The sequence below is a fragment of the Rousettus aegyptiacus genome, unplaced genomic scaffold (genome assembly GCF_014176215.1).
Source record: "Rousettus aegyptiacus isolate mRouAeg1 unplaced genomic scaffold, mRouAeg1.p scaffold_m13_p_2, whole genome shotgun sequence".
Lineage (NCBI taxonomy): Eukaryota > Metazoa > Chordata > Mammalia > Chiroptera > Pteropodidae > Rousettus > Rousettus aegyptiacus.
The window spans coordinates 46,191,762-46,215,444 of record NW_023416295.1 but is presented as its reverse complement, the minus strand read 5'-3'; the positions used below and the strand labels follow the sequence as shown (position 1 = coordinate 46,215,444).

Sequence of the window (23,683 nt, the reverse complement as noted above, 5' to 3'; positions counted from 1 at the left end):
TCCATCTGGCTGCTCACGTTAGGGACACGTGAATCACAGAGCCAGATGATAAGCACACCCCTCAATGCTGTTGCCATGTGAGCTGGGGCCCAATTTATCATCTGTGGCTTTACCCTGGGCACCACCCTTGGCATAAGTGGGTAGATCTCTACCCCAGTCAGGACAGCCTTTGTTTTCTCTAAAAGATTGCCTTTCTGTTTAGTCTCTCTAGAACATGAATGCGCCCCAACAAGTGGGCACCCTGACCCTCATCAGAGAAGCTAAGCTCAGGCTGACTGCCAGCCACTCCAACTGATAACGCCCCACTGGAGGAAGTGACAATTACAGAAGGACACACTTACTCTACGTCTGATCCTTGGATTTAGATGGACCCCAAAAAGTGAAATACCTGAGTGGTGTTCTCCTGGTCTCTGGCAGAATTTCTTCCATTGAGCTTCATCTGGATATGTTGCCGTCAACGTTTACCAAAAATCCTTTGTGAAGCAGTCACATGAAACTCCTACAGAGTCTGCCTTTGGAAAAATTGGGAGGGCATGGTCCACCGTAGGAAAGATCCGTAAAAAAAAAAAAAAGTTTTGTTTCGTTTTTTTAAGCTGAGGAAAAGCTTTACTTACCTTGAGGAAATAGCACATTTTGTCATTTCGGAAGCTGAGAATTATGTTCTAATGGCCCATCTCTCTCTCTCTCTCTCTCTCTCTCTCTCTCTCTCTCTCTCTCTCTCTCTCTCTCCCTTAATTTTTTAAAGCTGCCAGGAAGCTCAGAGTCCAATTTGAAATTCATATTACAGCATGGGCCTATTATAAGCCTATACCAAAGATCCTCAAAGTTTTTTTAATCTCATCATCTCCATGGGGAAAAATTTAAAGACAACCCCCTAATAAATGTTTGTTGTCTGTTTATAAATTATATGCATGTACCTGATTATGTACTACTGCCTGGTATTTTAAAGTGTAATGTACCCAGAGGCCACAGGTCATTGTTAATGACTGAGGGTTTAAGTTCCTATTTCAAAGGGTCTTCTAAAAATTTCAAAATTGTTTTAGCCTCTTCTCTCAGCTGCACCTAGATTGGACTGTCATCGTATTCACTTTTAATGAGGCTGAGGAGGAATTCGGCCAAAGGGCACGAGAAGTACCAGCTTTGCCGTTTTCTTCTTCTTCCCTTGAAGATAAAGTAGAACGATAAGCAAAACCGGCAGTTTCTTTGCTGAAATATTTTTAAGTTACTATCCTCCTTTTGCGAGGGTATACTTAAACATGGATGACATAAAGCAGAAATCCACATAACTGAACACACGTGTAAAGCAAGATGTCACAGCCTGACAAAAGCGACCAGGCAAATGAGGCTGCTCTCTGGCCCCTGTGGGTGCAGACACCTGCCCAGAGCTCCTCGGGATGCCTTCTGGACGTGTCGTGAGCCAGCCAAGGGAAGCAGTGACAAGCACATATTATATAGTACTAAATATTAATGCTTCTCATTTTTTGGATGGAAAAAAATGTCTCAAAACATTCTAGCATATTTTTGTCCTATACCTCAATTGGTCTCATGTACACACACACACCCCTTCGGAAACTGTTTTTCTGTACCTCTGTCTGTTTTTACCTTTCCCTGGTCCTGACCTCCTATTCATGCTTTTTTTCCTTGTCCTCACTCTATTTTTATTTATACTACTCATTATTTTTGGCCTGGTTCTCATTAAATATTTTATGGAATGAAAGTATACATTCCTACATGTTGTGAACAGAACAGATACAAAAAAATTGAAAGAAAACTTTGTCTCAGTGTCCATACTATTTTCGCTAATTGTATGTTTGGGAATCTGTAAGTTTGGGGTTATTCCATTTACCTATTTCTCTAAACATTTCAAAGTCATGTTCAGAGGAATACATGTGAATTGGCATTGCTTATTGACCAAAACTAAAATATTTAGACTTTAAGAAGATGCTAAGTATTCACCCAGTCGGGATAGGTTTGGTGATAGCTTTGGCGACAGAAAACAGTGACTTTAATACACAAGATTTTATTCTTCTGTTTCAAAAGAAGTCCAGAGGAAGTTCCTTTAGGGTTAGTCTGGCAGCTCCATGAAATTGCCTGGGACCCAGCTAGCTTCGGTCACTTCCAGGATGTGATCTTCATCCCCGTGATCTAAGACAGCAGCTAGAACTCCGACCACCATGTCCACTTTCCAGGCTGGCAGCAAGGGGAAGGGGTGGTGTCACTGAGGGACACGGCTGGTGGGCTGCACTACCTCCCTCACGTCTCCTTGGCCAGAACACAGTGAAATGGCCACATGCGTGGGTGGGAAGCAGAGGCACTAACCAGCAGGGAGGATGGGTATTGGGATAACAACAAGCTGTCTCTGCCACATCTGCTTTAAACGTTGAAATTTCCATTAGCAAATTCCAGGCCCCAGTATTAGAACTGCATTCAGTAGAATTCTAATTCTAGACCATCAACTCATAACTGATTCTAATCTTTTTTTTTTTTTCTATTCAAAGACCCATTATCTATTACCACCCAATGGTATTTAAAATAAGAGTCATTCCAGGAAAACATGGTAGAAGCCCTGGAAATGTCTCCGTGAATGCAAAGTTAATGTAGACATTTCCAAAGACTTTTGCTGCATAATAAGAACCACAGTAGGTCTCTTCCTTAGATGTTATGCATCAGGTTTTGCAAACCTGACCCTCCTTCAAATGCATTAGGAAAGTTAGCTATTTAATGAAACCTGCAGTGAATTTGGGGGTGGCAGGGGGTTGGGAGAGGAGACTTCCATCACACTCTAACACATCTGTATCAGAATCTGAAATGTTTATTTATCAGATATTCCTAAAGTAGTGCAATCTCACCGGTGATTATAGCAGACACAAAGCCTCTGAAACAAGACCAAAATGCAAATCTCATAATGGGTCTACCGTCTCCTTTTGAAGTCTCACCTCAGCCACTGCCTTGTCTCCCTGTCTCACAGAGATCCCATTGGGGAGGTGGTCATGAGATTCTTGCTGTTTACCCATCGACTGACTTCAACAGCTGGAGATGTGGGCAGATGCTGAGTGACAGTCTTCTGTTGCTGAACATGAGTGAGGGAGAGAAGTCATTGTGCAACAACACACATTTCTCATCTTTCAGATGCCAAATGTTCAAAGCATAAAAATACCTCAGCTGGTCACTCACCAGAATAAGGTTGGCGATGTTCCATTCACGAGCTCACGGTGCAGCAGCGGCCTCACACTCAACCAGGCGGGCCTGTGTAGTATATAACCAATCAACTGGGGAGCCTAAAAGAGACAGCTTCTCCTTTGCTGGGCCTCACCTCCCTCACCAAACCTGGAATACTTGCTCACCTGAGTTTACAGGAACAGTCCGGAAAGCTGGAGAGTAAAACATGCGGGGACAGGGGTTGAAATTAACTGTGTGCCTTGTGAATAATGAAATTGTCATAGCAAGGGGCGTGAGTCTCGGAAAGCTGACACCCTGTGAGTACATTCACTGACCCACTGAGATTACCTCCAACCCATTAGGAGCAAAGGAAATCTCTTTCTCTGTTTTGTATTTTTTTTCCCCTCCTCTAAGTTTTCAGAGAAAGAGGAAAATTATAAAATCAGGAGCCTACATATCCCCTGAAACATTTAAATTTAAGGTAGACCAAGCACTATCCATGTATCACAGACAACAATTTCACCCTGGCAGGGAAGTGGACTAAGTGACTTAATGGGTATTTTCCAACTCTAATTTCTATGATTAAAAGAAAGAGGTTGAGAGGGGTACATGTGGAGCCTATTGTGAGTTTGCCAATGAATCCTAATTTAGATCAAAGAGAGTCTATGTGACACTGAACCATAAACACCCTAGTGTGCGTTACTTCAAGGAAGTTGTTAGTGTGTCCCTGGCGGTTATTATGTGACATAGTTGTGCTCTAGAGCCTGCATCCTTTAATTACTAATATGGAAGAAAATCCCATATAAGAAGGAGGAATGTAAATGAGACTTCTGCTCTTTTGAACATTTTATGCACTTGCCAAATTAAAATTTGCTGCGCACTTTGGTTTTTCCTGATCGCTGTTGGTAGTGATCATTTGGCTTGTGGGATTAAATCTGACTTTCCAAAAACTATTTCCGATCAGCGTGCGGATTTTAGATCTTTATGTCTGCTTTGCACCGAGACACGGATCATCAGAACCAGATTGGAAACAATTTCTTTGAAGTTTTCAAAGGTAGGGAAGAAATCCTCTTTCATTCTCATCTTTCCCTGTGCTGACTGTTGTCCGGGACAAGTTGAGGGGGCTGCGAGTGAGAGAGGGGCCGGCAGAGGCCAGAGGCGCAGCATCATGCCGTACTCGTGCACTGCCCCCGGCGTGTGCGCGACGCTTCCGGGCAGAGAGAACCACGCTCTGGGGACGTGGGTCTGGATGGGCAAGCGTAACCACACTCGCTGACGTGGGGTTAGCCGTGCTGAGTTTCAAAGTACAATTTCAAGATGAGGGCAACCACAAATGGCAACTTGAACAGCATGATTTTAATGGTATTTCCTTCTCTGGGTTTCTTCTGCCCTTAGCCTACATGTAGAAAAAGAGGCTTGATAACGACTTCACACTTAAATTAAGAGCTGAGTGCAGGACCAGGCCCTGTACAAAAGTAAAGACACTTAACGGCCAGAATGACTACTGAAGATATTAACCATTCAGGGAGAGCTGCCATGCCCGAAACTGCATGTCGTTCAATAAAGCGAACTCCTTCTTTGCCATCTGTCTCATACTACAAAGAGATAATAATAATAAAATCATTGCTTAATGAGTAAACTAAGTAGAGGATAATTCCCTGGTAGATCATATTGATGTTCTTCTCCAAAGGATGCCATATTCTCAATGAGGCAGAGAACACAGGGGAGAGCGCGTGATCGTGCACAAATGGGAATGCCTAAAATCAAAAACCAATGCAGCATATGTCAGTATTTAAAGCCCCATCAAAGAAACATCCAACTTTTCAGCTGTAACCCAAATATAAATTTTCCTTACCCTGTCAATTAGTAGATTACAAAACTTCTGTAGCAGGAAGACCGTTCTGCCAGCAAAGCCATGGTGTTTGGAATGGGTCCAGGTCAGACAGATGGTGTGGAAAAGGGGCGCAATGAGATGCTTCTTATCGGCAGAGTCAACTGTTCTCCCATGCAGCAAATGTAACCTTTGAAGGATGGAGCCGCAAGGTGAAGTGTGTCTCCCACACAGCTGGAGAAGCAGACACACGTTCGAAAACCACCGAAGTAGTCAGTGACAAGCACAACAATGGGCTGGCTCAAGGGAAGCATTTAGAGAAGGAAAATATGCAAAACATTAAATAATAGGAAAACTTGTTCCTTGGCACCTAAGAGGTGCTCCCCACAGCCCTAAGCTGATGGGCATAAAAAGCAGAATTATATCTTCTTCTAGTAAGACATGATAATTAAATTAGGATGATAAAGATTTTTTGCTGACTGTACTATAAACAGTCAAAGGATATAACCACAAGGAGAAAACAAAGGATATTTGCTATACTATTATTAATTGCCACCTGTACATGTCACAGTCTATTTGCAAAACTGGCTCCCTTACAAACAGCACCTACTGAGCTGCACAGAAAAGCTTGATTCAGAAGTTGATAATTAATAAAGTTATGCATAGTAATCATTATAGCCCACTGAATTTTAAAGGTGAGTTTTGAAATGTAAACACTAACTGATCACTCTAAAATGTTTTTAAGAATTTCAATTCCCTTTCAATAAGATCAAAGAAGCGAAACTACTTCATTAACTTAAACATTTTTTAGGTCAGTAAATGTCTTTGTTGCTGTCTCTTTAAATTAATAGTGACCAGCCACCTGTAAGCACCAACAATGCACCTCACACTTTACAGATGTCAGCTTACTGAATCCTCTAAACAACCCTGCAAAATGCAGTTGCCCTCAGCATTTTAGAGATGAGAAATTAAAGATCCAAAAAAAGGAAACTGGCTACACTCTGGCAATAACTCAAAGCACTGCTGTTCCAAATTCCAGGGTCTGGCTGTGTCCACCAACGAGGGAGTGGCTCCTGGCAAGCTCCAAGTCAAACTTCTGTCTTCCAGTGGAGAAGTACAACCTGATGAAGTGCAGATGAATTGGCCCAGTGCGAAAGAGCCAGTGGAGTTAGGGCCTAACTCCTATTTTAGCTGGTTCCAGGGCTTGGCTAAGAGGAACAGGATTGAGCACCATGAAGTGACTTGTGCCCAAGCACAAGTTGGAGTCTTAGCTTTAGGCAGGTCTTCCTGAAGGTGTTCCTGCATGACTTGGAAATGGTTCCGTCCTGATGCCTGTGTTCTGCCAAGTGAGAGAGATGCCAAACCTAAGGTGGTCATGGCACTTTTGATCTTCATGGTGCTTTTCCTCCACCAAATCTGATTCTTTTCTTTCTGCTATTTTTGCACAATCACTCACAGAGGCTGTGGGGTGGGAGGGCGCTCTATGTTGAAACGGCACAGAGAGGAAGGCACGGAGGCCATTATCTTGATGATGCTGGGCTAAATTCTTTTCAGCTGCTTTAGCAAAAGCGGACTTTGCCTTCACACAGAAGCTGCTTTTCTTTGACATGATCTTGATGGAACAAAATAGGAGAGAACTCACATGTCACACTCTGTCTACAATAGCCCCCTATTAAAGAGAATATACACCTGGCAACACATTTGATGCCATAGAGATTTCAGTTCCAAAGCATGGCTGACCTGCCACGCCTGCAGTGAAAGTTTATGACTAGCACCACTGTTTTTGCTTCAGAATAACCTATAAGAAAGATGATCCAATGATGAAAACAACAATGAACTTAGCCATCAGTTTAAACTTTGATCCAGGCCCCTGACCTAAATCCACACCCTGTGAAGAGAAGGGGGGGTGGGGAGCACAAAGCCTCATAGAAGTAACAATTGCCTATTTCAATGTTGGCAACATGTAAGTGACAATTATGTTGTTAATTGATAGTTACTTCAATGAGTTGTCATCCATGTCGATTGTTCAGATTAGCAATGTTGTTTTTGCACGGTGATTAAACCACTGAGTAGCTGCATAAAAACTGTTGTATTCTATGGTAGATACATTTTAACTACTCAGAAGAGAAAAGGGGATAAGCTCCTTTAAAGATACAGATGACTTTTAAAAGAGGCTGGAAGACACAGTCTTGTTAAAATGTGATTTTTAGAAGAATGCTAGATTAATGAAATGCAATGTTAAATTAAAGAAGTTTTCTTCTATGTAAATGATATATTAATTAGAAGGCAGTAAAAGATCGAGGGACAGTTACCAAGGAAAATATGAGCTCTGCCTAGAATGAGGCTAACAGAGCCCACATTTGTTCCTGGAACTCTCTCAAACTCAGCCGGTTTCTTTTTAGGGCTGGAGATCAGAGCAAGTAAAACCCCAAAGAAGTCTGTCCTGAAGGAAAGCTTTGTAATAAATTCACTGCCCAAAACTAAATAGCAAACGTTAACTCTACATCTTCACACACACGCACACACACACACACAGACACGCGCGCATGCACATTCACAGTGCTACATCTTAAGTTTTCTGTAGCTTTCCAATCTTGCAAAAACGGATGAAATTTTGAAGTGTTTCTATAGTCATTTGATTAGAAACCTTAAAAAGCGATCTCAAAATCTGTGGGCAACAACTCAAGAAGGCCCAACTGGCCCCTCCAATCTCATGGGGCAGTCCTGGCCACAAGGTGGCAGCTGCCTGAATCTTGGGTCCAGTGACCTATTGAAACTAAACGGTTTAGAAGCCATAGCATAGAGTGTCTGCATGAATTTGGACAAAAAAGCATTCAAGTTATCAAGCTTCTCTGTATTTCCTCTTAAATTAGGCCAAGCTAACAAGCCTGGCAATAACTTTTATTAAATTGGATCAATATTCCTTTTCCTATTAGTTGTACGTACATTTTTTAAAATTCACCTTTCTGTGGTCATTTACATCTATGCAGTCTGCCCATACTTCTCCCCGCTATCCTAGTCTCTCAATACGGGCACTACTGTCCCATTTGATGGTGTAGTAAATGTGAATGGGTTTAACATGCCCAGAATTATTTCCCTTTCTTGTGATAATTGGACTCTGATTTTCCTTCGGAGAACCACCCGTCATATATACTATTCCACATGGTTTGGGTGAGACAGTTACCCCCTCCTGGGCTCAGGGGTGGGCACATATCTCAGGCCTGACCAGTCAAATTTTTCCATTCCTCTGACCATAGTAAATGAATCAAGGGTGACCAGAGAACCCAATTAGTCCAGTAAGAACTTATCTTGGAAATTTTTCTGGAACTCCTTGGGAAGAGAAAGAAGCACTCCTTCTTCAAGGGTTATTAAGAGGGGGGAATGTAAGCTCAAAGATGCTAGGGGCCACCACATGGAGCAAGCCTGACTGAGGGAGAGGCTTATACAGAGCAACATAGAGTCAAGAAAGAAGGGGCAGTTTCTTACAGGGGTGTAGGTTAGCCATTTGGTGACTACATGTTTTTACTAGGGTTAAGAAATAGGTAAATATATCATAGAAAAAGAAAGCTAGGTTTTTCACTGTCAGAAAAAGAAGTTAAAAATAAGGAAAGAGAGGAGGCAAACTGAATGATCCTGAGATTTTGGGTTGGAATTGAAGGTACTAGTATGAATTCATGCTTTTAACATATATGCCCAAATAGAAAGGCACAAATAAATACAGATGTGTGTGTATACATGGGTTAGTATATGCTCTAGCTTAGTCTTCTGAGAAGGCCTAGATGCAACAATGCCCTGGGAGTGATGAGCACAACTAGCATCCAAATCTTGGGTTCTAAACATCATTCTCCAGTGAAAGGAACCAGGGCCCATTGGAGAAGTGATCGATTCCATGGCTGGGGTAGAGAAAATATGAGTCTGCAGTATCTCAAAGCTAGAAAGTAGGGAAGGGCTCCAAAAAAAAGAGGATGGATCCATGAAAGAACTCATACTAGCTAAAGCTGGAACAATCAGAGCAACAAAATAAATAATAAGAGTGCTGGATTATAATCCTAGAATAAAAGGAAAGTCCATGAGTCCGTAATGATATCAATAAATAATTGAATAAGTAAATGGAGAAGAGACAGTTCTTCTTACAGAAAAATTCCAAATAAAAATGTAGATGAAATGAGGGAAAATAGAAAATTACTATTAGAATAATAAAGTAATAATTGTTACAGCCACTATTCACCAATGGTTTCTGACATTACAGGGCAAAAGTTTGAGGAGAAATAAGATTTTTGCATAATCTCAAAGTATCTCCCCCAAGATATTTATCATTTATAAAGAGAAATGTAATCACTTTGTATTGAAGAAGCCAGAAGATACCACTTTAGATCAACATTACCAGAATATAACATACTGACATCATATGGTGAACTGAGAAGAGCATATCACTTTTAAGGTATTCTTATCACAAATGTATAACCTCAGTTTAATCATGCAAAAACATCAGACAAACTCAAATCGAAGGGTGTTCTACACAAAAATAACTGATGAGTTCTCTTTAAAAGGGTCAAGGTCATAACAGATAAAAAAGATTGAGGGTAGGTCACAGAATTGAGAAAACGTGACATCTAAATATGATGTGAGATCCTCAACTGGGTGCTGGAACAGGCTTTAGTGGAAAAACTGGTGAAATTCAAAGAAAGTCCTTAGTTTATTTGTATTGTACCAGTGTTAATTTCTTAGTTTTAATCATTATACTATTGTTATGCAAGATACTAATGTTAGAGGGCTAGGTGAAGAGACTTTCTGAACTATTTTTGCAATGTCTCTATAAGTTTAAAATGATTTCAAAACAGTTTTTTAAAAACCATAGAAGGTGAAAGTAGAGGGCCGTTAAAGATTAAAGGGCAATGGAGGAAGAGGAGAGGGAGAACAGGACCCGGAGGCTTCATATGAGCTGAACCAAGCTACCCCTGAAGCGAAACTGCAGGACTTTGGGGTCGTTAGGGACGAGCATGCAAATAAATTTACGATACCTAACAATAACACTAAGTTTAAATAAGTATAGCAAAGTCACAGGCCATGAAGAGTAAAAAGGAAGTGGATATATAGCAAGGAAAGCAGATAAGATTTCATATTCTACTAAATGTTAGAATAGTATCATTAGTATTTAAAAACAAAATAAAACCTCGAAATGCTTGTAAATATGCCCCTCCAATTTGCTCAACATTTATGAAGACCCCTTTGGGTTATCAGCTGAATTCACTTCTTGTTTACAGATACTACCTACCTAAATAGCGTACCCCAAAAAAACTCAGCAAAACATTTTTCTATTGACCAAGTTGTAAACCTCTTTTTGGGTTAAAGCCTTGACGGTATCGACTAAAATGTGAATGTTGTGGCTCTGCCTATAAATATTCATCCAGGTTCTATCTGGAAGAGTAATATATTATCAACCATTAGCAATGTAGCACCAATTTATTAACAGATTAATTTCTGCCCCCGGGAGGGTTTTCGAGGAATGAAACAAATTTTTTAAAAATAATTTTTAATGAAGGATTAGGAGAGAGAAAGGATTGGAAGCCTAAGAAGAGAGACCTGGATAGTGAGCTGCCTTTTGGGGTCTAGTTCAAAGGTATCAGATGGAGAGAAGAGAGAGAGGAGCAGAGAGAAAAGGCATGTGGAAAGAAGAACATTACTACACCAAGAACAAACCTACCAACGATTCCTATCTGCAGCTTCTATTCACATTGGCATGGTTAAAGAGCACATCAGCTCAGGGCCACCATGCACAGCTATGCAAGTGGTTCCTGCACAAGGGCATGAGCAGGGATTGAAATCCAGCCCAAGCTCCCCTTGCCACGCCCTGCCTCCTGGGGAGGAGGACTGCATTTGCCCAGTGTGATGCAATTTGAAGCGGCAGCCCTGCATCAAAATGATTTTCAAGCCTGTTTCACCCATGGAGGGACAAGAGCATGTAGATACTTCCCGGGAGCACAATCTCCTTCCACTTTGAGGAATGTGACAAGGGACCTGTTGCATTCCACCTCAACTGTGTACTCAGGCTGCTGTCACATCAGTCACTCTCCTGACATTTGGGCTTATTTTGGAGGTGGTAGAAGGCAGAGGGCAGGAGGCTGTAGCTGAGGAAAGAATTTCACAGCAGTTATCAAATTATTTTCAATCACGGGGTTACCGGAGCAAAGTCTCTACTGGAAACTATTGTGTGTACTGATCTATCGTTCGGAGTAGTTGGAGGAGAAGGGCGCCCAAGGAAGCGCCCATTCTACCAGAATCCTAGTCAACAAAAATCGAAAATAAAATATCTATATTCTATTTTTTACTGCAAAAAATACTAGAGTTACAGGGAAATCACTTTGCCCTATAAGTTATTTTTTCCTACAGCTTTCAGGACACTGTCAACTCACAGGATAGAGTCTAACATATTTGATGAGGAGAAAGTGACAAATTAGCACGTTATCTCTCTTTAGAGCAGTACAGAGAGGCTCGGAGAAAATCCCTTAGAGTATCTTACCTGATGAAGATAATGAGCAAATGCTCATTTTGATTTTGCCCGAACTCCTTTCTCCAGGTTTTCCTCTGGCTGTCTGTTGAAGCTGAGGCTCACTTTGGACTAGTAGTCATCTAGTGTCTCCCCAGAACTGCCCACACCTCTGCAGAGCACCACGCACGCTGTTGAGCCCAGAAGAGAGCCCAAATCCCACTCACAAAGGGAGCTTAGGAGATTGTCATTAGCGTTTATTTCCTTGGATTTTTTCTTTCGGTGTTCCCAATCAATGACATAATGCAGGTGCTGAGTACAGAGGAGTCAGCCTGTAATTTGAAGCAACATCTGCCCTCAAGCTTTTCCTCCCAACAGTCTGCTTTTGCCCAAAATATTTGCATAGGGTTAAGGTATCATGTCTCCTAACGGTTCTGCTAAACACAAGCATGATATTCTGGAAAGTTAGCATAGAGTTACATTAGTAGTGTTTTCCTCACTCAAGCAACAAATATTTAAGTATAGTGACTGCCTACAATTCCTAATCAGGTCTTGGCCGAGACTAGAGGAAACAGCAGTAACCAGAAGAGATGTATGTAGTCCTCTAACTTGTCTTTCTTATCTATCCCATTCTTTTCATCTTCAGCTTTTGTCACTCCTCCAGGAAGACTTCCATTGGCCTCAGTTCTGGTTGAAATGACTCTCTTCTATTCTCTCCTAACGTTCTGTGCACATCCCTACAGCACTTAGCACTAAAAGAAAACTCCCAGTTCCCATGATTTCAGAAAGGGGCAAAAGTTGGTTTATATCTCAAAATCTCCTTTCATTTTTCATTTCAGTAGTAAAGGACCACATAAAATAACTCTTAAAATATTATTCTTAAGTGCTTCTCAAAGGAGAGAAAAATCGATATTCATTACACAAAATCCTGGAAAAGAGTCTATATTGCTCATAATGGCAAATGCAGTTGTGGATCATGAATCCAGTCTAAATCACTAAAATCCATAAAAATAGCTACAACTTGTTCATAAAACACCTCTTCCGAGACTTTCCATAAGAAACTTTAGAAGGTAATGAAACATCAGATAATGGGAAGAACTAATTAACTCTGGCAAAGGCTTCATAGGCTCCACTTTACTATCTTAATTAAGTATATCATGAACACCACACCAATAGACTCATGCCTTCTTCACCCAAGTTTCCGACATTGATAAGCAAAAGCACACGACTTCCCGCCACCAGACTCACATAGCCCAGATTTTATTTTTGAGATTCATAATGTACCTTCCTGTATCTTCCCGCACATTCCTGGGTTACCAAATAGAATGATTTTGGTAAATAGAGCTTATAATTGAGAATTAAGGCTGTTCAAGGGCCCATGTCCCATGCTCAAAATTTGAAATTAAAACCAGGGCTATAAATCATAGTGAAAGATGTAAAATGAAAGTGAAACTAGAGGGGAGAAAAATTATCAAATAAGCTAAGAAAACTCTTTTATGTCTAGTTTATCTCATAAAATATAAAGTCTTGGGGAAGTCACAGTATGATTCGAAAAGTCCTTTTTACTCTTTCTTCTTCTTGCATTTTTTTTTTTAATCCATGCTAATCTTTGGCCTATGTTCTCTGGTTTCTCAGACCCATTAGCCATTCTGCATTGTCATAGTAGTTAGTATCAGCTTGAGTTCTTGACAAAAGTAGAGGCAATTTTCCAGCATCCAGAAACATTTGCTAACTCCTGACAAATATCATTTGCACATCTCCAAATATAGATAATTTTGACATGATAAAATAAGATTACTGAGTATCTAGGCTTCATAATGACCCATTTGATTTTGCAAAAATAATTCCGAGGGTAGGGAAATCTATCAATTACTAACTGTCAAAGCATATTAAGAGGCATCATGACAAGTGTGAAGTTATCAGGTTAATCTATGAGAACTTTGCTTTCTCTGGATTTTCCTCTCAATCTTCTCTTCAACATTTACTCTGTTGACAGTACCCTTTAACGCCTAAGAATTGCTTTAATAATCTTGAAACAGGAAAAAATAATTAGCATATATTTGTAACAAATGGTGTATAGACATTGATGCTGTAATTATATATCATAATAAAGAATATAATTCAATGTCCTAAAAGACAGTTTGCCTGAAAACACGTAGGAGATGATTTGGGGATATGTTCAGGGATGTAGCATTTTGGTAGTTTGAAAATAATTTAGGCAGCAAGCAATGTGGTCTGCTTACCCAAACCACAGAACGAATGTAGTTAAAAGAAGGAATGGAAAATATTGTGGGTTTGACTAAAAAAAAAAAAATGGTTATGGACTTCTCCTGACTGACTATAATCTTCTCTTGTGACAAATGTCAGCATAAGGAAGTAAAAGAACATGAAACGGTAGCAGACTTGTCCCAATCTTCCTCTTAACCACCTGGTACACATACAGATAGTGAGAAAGACAGAGATAAGTCTGGATGGCGAGGCTGGTGAATTTATACACCTCATTCCCTTTGATAAAAATCCTGTACTAGTACTCCTTTAGTCTTTTGGCTGAATTGACATGCAAGAAAAAAAGAAAGAAGAAAGAGAAGGAAAATAAAGAAACTTGAGGTTAACATAAAAAGAGAAAGACGTGTTCAAACTAAACATGGTTTTTCCTCTCCGTCTTCTGTTCCCATGGGGTTGCTGCAAAAGTCCTAAAGGAGATATAGGGCTGAATGCTGAGGAAAGCACCATGCTCTCTATTATCTTTTATTCTACTTGGAATTTCCTTCTTCATAAAGTTCAAATTTTACTCAAGACTCTCTAATTAACACCAGAATATAATGCCAAGGTCTTGAAAAAATAATTATGCCAGCATAACTAGGTCATATTTTACTAACTAATATCACCAACGCTGTACTCAAGACTAGAGGAATTGGTTATTTTTCTTTTGTTAGGGTCAAGTTCCCCTGAAGAGAGGTAGCTGATGTGGGGTGAAAACATGAGAACCAAGAGGAACCTGCTGCTCGGAGCTGAGGACACAGCATGAGATCCAGCTGAGGGAGCCAGGTAGTAAGCTGATTGATTACGCAGATGCAGATGCGTAGAGCGGTTCTTCCCTCTGAGCTCTGTCTGACTATTGCCATCAATCCATATTTCTACCTGGTATGGGAACTGAGAATAAATTCACTCTCTATGCTACTCAGTGGGCCCCACCTGCTCCATGAGCCACAGTTGGTCTTCCCAATGGACATTTTACTAGCTGGGGCTGCCCCTCTCCTGATGCAATGAAAATGAAATAGAAGCCTCTCAGACAGAAGTAACAGAAGGAAGTGTTCACTTAATCACTAGGCACATTAGGCATGGTGCCTAGCCTCACAATACATCTAAAGGTCCATGAAAATGTTTTTTAACTTCTTTTAAAATCAAGAGATTAATTAATCCAGCATTTCCACTCCTAGGTATATACTCAAGATAATTGAAACAGGCATTCAAATAAACACTTGTACACACACATTCATAGCAACACTGTTGACAACAGAAAAAAAGCCAAACAACTCAAATGCCATCAGTAGATGAGTGTATAAACAAAATGTGGTATATCCATATAACATAATATTATTCAGTCGTAAAAAAGGAATGAAGTACTGATACATGCTTCAATGTGGATGAACCTCTGAGACATGCTAAGAAGGCAGACATAAAAGGCTATATGTAGTATATGATTCCACGTATATGAACTATCCAGATAAGTAAATCTAGATAGACAGAAAGCAGATTAGTGTTTCTCAGGGACCGGGGGGAATGGAGAGCAACTGCTTAACTGGGTACCAGGTTTCCATGTTGCATAATGTTTTGTAACTAGATAGAGGTGGTGGTTGCACAACATTGTGACTGTATTAAATGCCACTGAATTGTCCATTTTAAAATGGTCAATTTTATGTTATGTGAATTTAACTTGATAGAAAAAAATGAACCCAATCTGGATTATATTCATCTTTGTACCAGTGTAGTCATCAAATATAATTTTTAAAAAAATGTATGAAGGGGCCTACAGAGAGGGCAAAAGTACCTAGAGCCTACGAAAGTTATAATGCAGCTGACAGAATACACAAAGCCCAGAGGCAGATCAGAAGGAACATAAGCTATCTGAGAAAGTGAGAGTAGGCAGCATGACTGGAGCATGGCAAATGAGAGATGAACTCATCTGAGGAGGCAGCTGAAGTCAGCCAAGGACCGACCAGGCCATGGCGAAGACTCAGGATGCTACCTGAAGTGCCAGTAGAGTCTTAAGAGACAACGTTGCAAGTGTGAAGATGGATAATTTTTAAAGATCACTCCGGGCTCCTATGTAGAGAGTAGACTAGCAGAAATGGGGGGAGAGGGTGGGAGACAAGATGAGTGGTTATGGACAGCCCAAATTAAGAGACTATTTCCAGAATTCAGGCAAAAAATGATGGCTGCTGGCTAGGCTGCTTGCAGAGGAGTTGTAGAGAGATCCAAGGCCTTTGAAACACTTAGAACATCAAAAGGACCAATATGAGGGGATGAGAAGGGAGGCTCACGAGGCTAATTTTCACTTTTCTGGCATGTGCATCTAGATGCATATCTCGATGCTATTCGTTAAGATAACTACTGGTTTAGTGGCAGACATTCAGAAATTGAGCTTTCAACACAAACTGTGAGGCACCTGTAAAACATCCGACAGAGGGGCCGAAGAGGTAGTTCGATATCTTGGCTGCAACTCAAGTGGGGAGTAGAGAAGAGACAGAAAACCTGGGCACTGTCCATATCTGGAGTAAAAGAAAATCCCCAGAATGAATGAGATCATCCAGTAAAAAAAGTCTACAAGGAGAAGAGAAATCAGCTCAGCATCGAGCCTTGAGAAAACCCAACATTGAAGTGCAGGTATAAGAAGAAAAGCTGGCAAAGGAAAGAGAAGTGGAAAGAGGCAGAAGGAAAGTCAGGAAGGCCATGGATGTCACAGAGACTGTTTCAAGAAAGGGAAAACAGCCAGCTGACCCGAACATTGAGGGCAAGCAGGATGTGAACGTTTAAATGTTACATGGTTTAGTGGCATGGAGGTTATCACTGACCTTTTCAAGACCATTGTCAGTGGAGTGATGGGGCAGAAACCAGATGAGAATTGAGAAGAAAGTAGAAGACTAAAAGAGTGTAGACAACTCTTTCAAGAAGCTGATTGTGAAGGGGGAGGAGTAGATGACAGCAAGGCAAGCCAAACCCCAACTTCACTCACCCTAGCTGCCTACCATCTGGCAAAGAGGGAAATTAAGGCAGAAGAAATTTTGCCAAAAACAAAGGAGTTAGCAACCTGGTACTGCTAATTCTGACAGATGAAGGACAAGCATGACCTAGGCCCTTCTGTACCTGGAGGTCTGACTGTCTAGCAACCTGATAGAAGCCACATCGTGATCCTGTTCATTTTATGGCTGTTTGCAAAGGGACAGTTTTCTTTGACCTTGCAGAGCAAAACCAAAGAGGAATTTGAGTTTGCAGCTTCCTTTCCAGCAGTTCTCAAGCTATCGGGCAAAACCTCAAGGACAGAAATGGTATGATCACACTGGGTCAGAGTCCAAAAAGCTATCTGCATATAATGTTAAGACTCTATACCAGCAGCAAGAAGTTGCATCCTGTGAACAACTTCAGCACTTTTTTATGTAAAGATTAAGAAGACGCCCAGCACCCAATGCTAAAAGCCAAGCCCTCCCGATTCTCCTGCAGCTTTCTTCACACCAGCTGCTTTTAATAGCTTCCTCCTTTCCTCCAAATATCTTCTCCCTGTGTCTGGGACACAAGAATCTCTCAAATTGTCTCTTTTTCCTTTGCCAATTGAAAAAAAGAACCAGCCCAGCAGAGAGGGGCCCAGATAACACAAGGCCCCTGGCTGTGGGTGGTGTTTATACCTACCTAACCCCTTCCCTGTGAGTCATCACTCAAATAATGATTTTACAGAATAGTACTTTTTCCTTGTTCATCAACTGTGACTAGAAAGTTGGTTGAGTGCACATGTTACTGCCTTGTGGTCTCTAGTTTCCATTTCAGGGTTGACTCACTGTCTCCAATATTAGCATAGATGTGAGGAAACTTTGGTAAAAAAGACATACATCATGAGCAGCTTTTCTTACTTTATTTTTTCCTACCCTGAATTTGGCCTTTCAAGTAGGTTATCCTTGAGCTTAACACTAGAGCCTGAGCAAGTAAGCCCTTACATTTTTTCTTTGAATGTCATAAAAAGTTTATTACATGCCCTCATGTATATATAACCCTGTGCCAAGCAGACAGGGACCGTCACTCAGGCTCTTGCATGCTTGGAGTACGATGTTCCAGATGTCACATCTGTGGGCACTTAGCAGGGTTATGCTGTAGCTCTTAGAGGATCATGTTTAAGGAAGAAAAAAGCTACTCTTCCTCAAACTTTGTAATAAAAGGGAATATGTTGCTTTAATGGAAAGAGTACAGGAAACTAGAGAAACCAGATAAGGTTTTTATTTTTAAAAGTCAGAAAGGTAATTGTAGCGAGAATGTCATTAGCTTCTCTGATTATATCCTTCAAGATGGAAACTATGAATTGATAATCATTTTATCCCAAGGGCCTAGTGTATATAGCATGTACTCAAATGTTTGTTAGGAAGGAAAAATTGCCATCAATTCTATAAATTCTATGAAGACAGCTATTGTACTTGGGATGATCACACAGGACTTGAAGTCAGAAAATCAGGATTTGAGTCCACATTCTATGGCATTCTCTAGCTATGACTGTGTGACACTTTACCTAAGTCTGAACTATAAAGAGGTAATGCCTATTCTGCCTATCTCATAATGCCGTAAGGACCAAATAGGGTTATATGCGAGAAAGAAAAGTAGTCAAAAGGGGACAGAGATGTCCATTACCACCATTTGTATTTAACATTAAGCTGCCAGTGCAATATTCTTCTAAAAAGGTATCAGCATTGGAAACAAAGAGACAAACTTTTCTTATTTGAGGATAATGTGACTGTCTCCATAGAAAACTTTATAGAATCTATAGGCAAACTATTAGAACTAGCAAGAGATGTAGACAAAATCAATTTTGAAAAATCAATAGCATTTACATAGATCAGCACTGATCAATTTCACATTTAATTTTTAAAAGCCTAGTCCCTACGGAACAACTAAAAAAAGCTACATAGGAATAAATGTAAGAAGACATGTTAAGTCCTTTCAAAGAAAAAATAATAATTTATAAAAGGACATTGAAGATTGAATAAATGGAGGTACAGAATGTCCATGGAAAGATAACCTTCTTCCTCCAAATTAACTTATAAACTCAATGTAATTCAAATAAAAAACATAACATGATTTTTCAATGGAATTTGATGGTTTAACTCTAAAATTTATAGAACCAGGGCTCAAGAAGAGTCAAAACTATTTTTAAGGACAGGAAAAGGGGTGGGTAGAAAAGACTTGCCCAACTAGATGTCAAAATCTGAGTGCCTTGGTCTCAGCACAGGGAAGACGGAAAGGAATCAAGGAATAGATGCACAAACAAATGGAAACTTGATAGAGGTAGTAGCATTATGACTAGTGGTAAAAAGTTGGGCCATTCAATAACTGTGCCAAGACAACTGGTTATCCATATGAAAAATACTGACTACGCCATAAGCAAAAAATTTTCGAAGACGAATAAACTAAATTAAAAGGTAAAATCATAAAATTTTTAAAGGAAAACACATTTATGACACTATGGGGAGAATTTCTTCGAAGATAGAAAGTTCCAACTCAGAGATTCAATAAGACTTTTGTAAAACACACACATACACACAGAACACCATAAACAAACTTAAAGGAAAAGCTCTAGACTGTGAAGATATTATCAGCTCATATATCCCTAAAGTAATGTCTAACCATAATTTATTAAGAACATTTAAAAATCAATGCAAAAATGCAAAGAACCCAAAAAAGCAAGTGGGCAAAGGATTCAAATAGGCTATTCCCTATTATAAACTTAATGAAAATATGCTCAACCTCACCAGCGTATAGGGAAATAAGAATCAAAATCATGAGTTATCATTTCACATCCATCATGTATGTACACACACATGTGTAAGTGGCAATATTAGGGATCTCTACAAGAAAGTATTTCTCAAGTTTGCAGTTGGCTTTTTCATCTGACAAGCTGATCAATGACCGCTTGAGTTGGGGTGGGGTGGGGACGAAGGGAGAACTGGAGAGAAGGGGCAGAGACTAGAGGCCATAGTGCAGTAGTAGCCTATACTCCCAGTCCCTGGACGAAGTGAACACCATGGAAGGCAGCTAGCTGGCCTTGAGTCTTCTTTACAACATTCAGTCCAAGGGGGCCTCTACTGTGCGAAAAGACCCCTGCAGTGAGAGGGTGTAGGGAGCACCTACTGCGTCAGGGGCTACTTAACGAATGTTTGGTTATGCCTATTGTATCAACTTCTTTTTACATACATGACTTAGTCTTTCTGATTCCTTTTTAACTTCTTAGTTACCCTGGTTTGTTTTTATCCCAGATTAATTTTAAATCATTTCATCAAGCTGCAAAATAATGTTTTCATCAGAAAGAAATATATGCCAAGGCCAGGGACTGGCAGGATGTGGGAAAATGTGAACTCCTATAAATTGCTGGTAGGAGTGTAATTTAGTACATACATTGTGAAGATCAATCTGGCAATATCTGATAAACCTGAAGACAAGAATATCCTACTGGCCAGTGACTAAAGTTCTAGAAATACACCTAGAAGAAACACACACATGTACAAGGAAACGTGTCAAGTACTTCATTGCAGCATTGTTTATAACAGCCAATAACTGAAAATAACGGAAATGTGCATCAACAAGAAAATGGATAAATTGTGATATACTTGTTCAATGAATATTTTAAAGAGTTTAAAATGAATAATTTATATAAATGTGCTAATTAATATCGGTACATCTCAAAAATGTGAGTGAAAAAACAAGTTCCAAAAGGTTATATACAGTATGATACCATTTATAGTTTCAAAAACATGAAAACAATCCTACATATGCACATATATAAGCATATAAAATCATTTATGGTATCATTCTGATACATATCAAATTCAGAGCAGCACAGTAACCTCTGTGGGTGAAGGGAAAGAAATGGAATGAGACAAGACTATACAGATACATAGAAAATGATGACTGCAAAAGCTAGATGGCGGATACACAGGTATTTGTTATATTGCCTATTATTCTCTGTATGTTTGAAATGCTTAATAAAAAAGGGCACAATACAAATGCTAGGAATTTTGTTAGTAACATTGCTGACAGACAACTTAGTGGATCAAAGTGAATGAACACATTAATACAGAATGGGGGTAATTATTTCCTTGTGTTGGAATACCGATTTCTTTGAGGCTTATTTACTATGTGCCAGGCATTGCAGTTTACATGCACTAACTTATTTACTATCACCCTATGAAGACGATGCTATTATCCCCATTTTACAGATTAGAAAACAGGCTCAGAGTGGAAAAGTAGAGTCCAAGGCCACATAGCTAGTAAGCAGCAGAGCCAGGACATAAACCCTGGTGTGTCTAAGCCAAAAACCTACACACTACATTACACTGTTAAAGTTTACTAAATGGTTCGAGATGAAAAAGCCACAGAAACTTAACAATAGTAAAAATGAGATTCAATTAACTAAGAATTTAAAAGATCAGGGTGTGAGGAAGACTAAGTAATTGGGTTTACACAAAGGTGAGGCCCAAACCAAACCTGAGTCTAAATACCTAATGAAAGACCTTGTGGTGTGAGATATTAGACATAAAGCTAATGTTGGCAGAAAGTCAATATTCCTTAAGACCAAACACAGGCACGAACACAGACACAGCCCTTTGGTAAGTGTGTTCAAACTGTAAAGGGAATTCTAAGCCTTTTAATCAATTCTCTTGGGCACATTTCACTGGCCCTTCAAGGTCCATCCTGACTCACTCAGGCTCTGTACTAAATTCTCCCTCATCTAAACCTGACTCATCTGGCACTAACCATGACTGGTATTTCCTACAGGATCAAGTCGTCGATTATGTCGACACTGTATTTTACGTGAGAAGGAATTTTATCTCAGATGTTTTAGTTGGCATTATTTGGTAGCAAGTGCCTCCCAAACTAAAGGAAAAACTAAAGGTGGAAGTGGGGCAGTCTTTCTGTAAGGGTTTGAAGGTGTCTTAAGGAACCCAGGAGCAGGAAATGCACAGGCACAAAACACTGAAAAAAACTGCAGTTACTAGGAATTAAAGCAGCTGTTTTCTTCATCTTTTTCCTCTGGGGTTGTTATGTCTCTCAGCCCTGTTTTATTCTCTGTTTCACATGCATGTTCCAAATGCAACCTTCCCAGACATGTTTTCCAAATTCCAAAGTCTCAGGAGATATCAATTAATTGGCTCAAATTTGACCAGATGTCCACTCCTTGTCTGACTACCTAAACAGCTCATCCCTGAAGGTGGCAGGAATAGTCAGAAAACTGGACCTAAGTTGTGCAGACACCTTTAAAGTTATCTACTCTAACACTTCCTGCATTTCCCTGTTGTTTATTGGTTAGAGGCTAAGACCTTTTTTTTGGAGAAATAAGCTGCATTTGATAGCCTTTTCCAACTTAAGGTTGGAACCACTACATGCTAAACTTTATCTTTCAATTGAAATGAACCTTAAAGCTTCTTTGGCTGGCTCCTAGAAATGGTAAAATAGAATTATCCATTAGGATGTAATTTCTTCAAGACACTTCCCTGTACTTCATTCTTATTCCATCCTTTTTAAGAGGGCAGTCACTTCAGACACACTGTCCATCATCAATTCAGATTCATTTGCTTTCCATATTTTTGCATTAAAAACAAAACTCCCCCTCATTCTGAAAAGGAAAATCAATGCAAGAATAGCTAACCAACGGAAATTCCAAAACACTAGTCCCTTCACTATAGAAAAATGAAATCTCCAGAGTTAGTAAACAGATGTAAGAAAAAAAAAAAATACCATTTATTGAATCTCTACTATAAGACAGGCACTATGCTAAATGCTTACATTTTAATCCTCACAACAATCCTATGACAGGCACTGTTAGTTATTCCTTTTATGATTATGAAAACTAGGTTTTAAGGTTAAGAAACCTACCCAATACCACATATCTATTATATAGCTTAAAATGGATTTAGAAGCAAGGGAATTAAAAGCTGGGAGGTGGGGGAGAAAAGCTGAAAAAAAAAACATACCTCCTTATCAGCACATTTTTAACACCAAAAAAAAAATCTTAAATATATAATGAAATGGTACAAATCATGTTACATAATGTTACCGTGTATTTTTTAAAACTTCCAACTCGAATTTTATCATGCATTTTAAAAGGAAACAATGGTTATCTCTGGGTACCTTAGTGGTTAAATTTAAATTCTATATTCTTTTCCTAATATTTATGTGTCGCTTTTATAATTAGAAACATTTTCACCAATTTTCTCAATCCTGACTCAGCCATGCATCTGCCCATCTTTCCTTTTAAGACCAAACAATATTTTACGCTTGCCGTCTCATAGCCTCTTCTCCTGTGCCATTTACCAGTCTTACCAAAACTTTCCAAATGCTTATTACCACTCCTTATTACCAAAATCTATAGCCATTTCCTGCTTTTCATATGACTTAATCTCTACTACTACATTTAATGTTTATTACCATCTTTGACACTTTCTATAGTTTCTGAGTCTCCTTAACAATTCCTCTTCCTCCACCAGTTCCTTAAGCGTAATTGTTTTCCAAGGTTCAGGCCTCAACAGATGCCCAGGTAGTGTTTGAACATACTGACTTTGAATTTAAGGTGCATTTTTCTAGGATCCATGATCCCTAAAAGGTTAAGAATCACTAGTAAAGATTAAATTCTGAACTCCTTTGCAATTAGACAGCCCCTCCTCCAAAACTTTGCCACTCCATTTTTCACAAATTTCCCTCTCACCCGGAACCACACTATACCTCTGCTAATGCCATTTCCTCTGCCTGTGTTTACAAAACTTTTCCTATTCAAAATTCTCCCTTCTTTCTGAGCACTTTCTATCTGCCTCTAGTATAAATTTATAATATATTTGACTATATGCAAATCTGTCTGAACTAGGGAAGAGACAAAATCAATATATCTTTGTCTCCAACACTAAAACGGTGATTTCGCTGAACTATCAAATCTTGCTCCCAACAATTTGTTTTGT

General features: G+C 39.6%; 2 long non-coding RNA genes across 6 annotated transcripts in view; both read right to left on the bottom strand.

Annotated features, from left to right (window-relative positions):
- The window catches only part of LOC107505084, an 84,791-nt gene extending 84,127 nt beyond the window's left edge, over nucleotides 1-664 (bottom strand). For all 4 annotated transcript variants that reach the window (XR_001595628.2, XR_004955555.1, XR_004955556.1 and 1 more), the window contains exon 1: nucleotides 389-664. This is a non-coding gene — a long non-coding RNA (uncharacterized LOC107505084). The remainder of the gene's footprint in view (nucleotides 1-388) is intronic.
- Nucleotides 665-2,553: 1,889 nt separating this feature from the next.
- LOC107505113 lies at nucleotides 2,554-23,069 on the bottom strand. 2 transcript variants are annotated; one of them, XR_001595634.2, is made up of 3 exons: nucleotides 11,511-23,069; nucleotides 5,015-5,180; nucleotides 2,554-4,916 (listed from the first exon to the last, which is right to left on the bottom strand). It is a non-coding gene; the product is annotated as an uncharacterized LOC107505113 (long non-coding RNA). The 2 variants fall into 2 exon arrangements; XR_001595633.2 differs by lacking the exon at nucleotides 11,511-23,069 and having other exon boundaries at nucleotides 2,554-3,070; nucleotides 3,175-4,916; nucleotides 5,015-5,359.
- Between the last annotated feature and the right edge of the window lie 614 nt (nucleotides 23,070-23,683).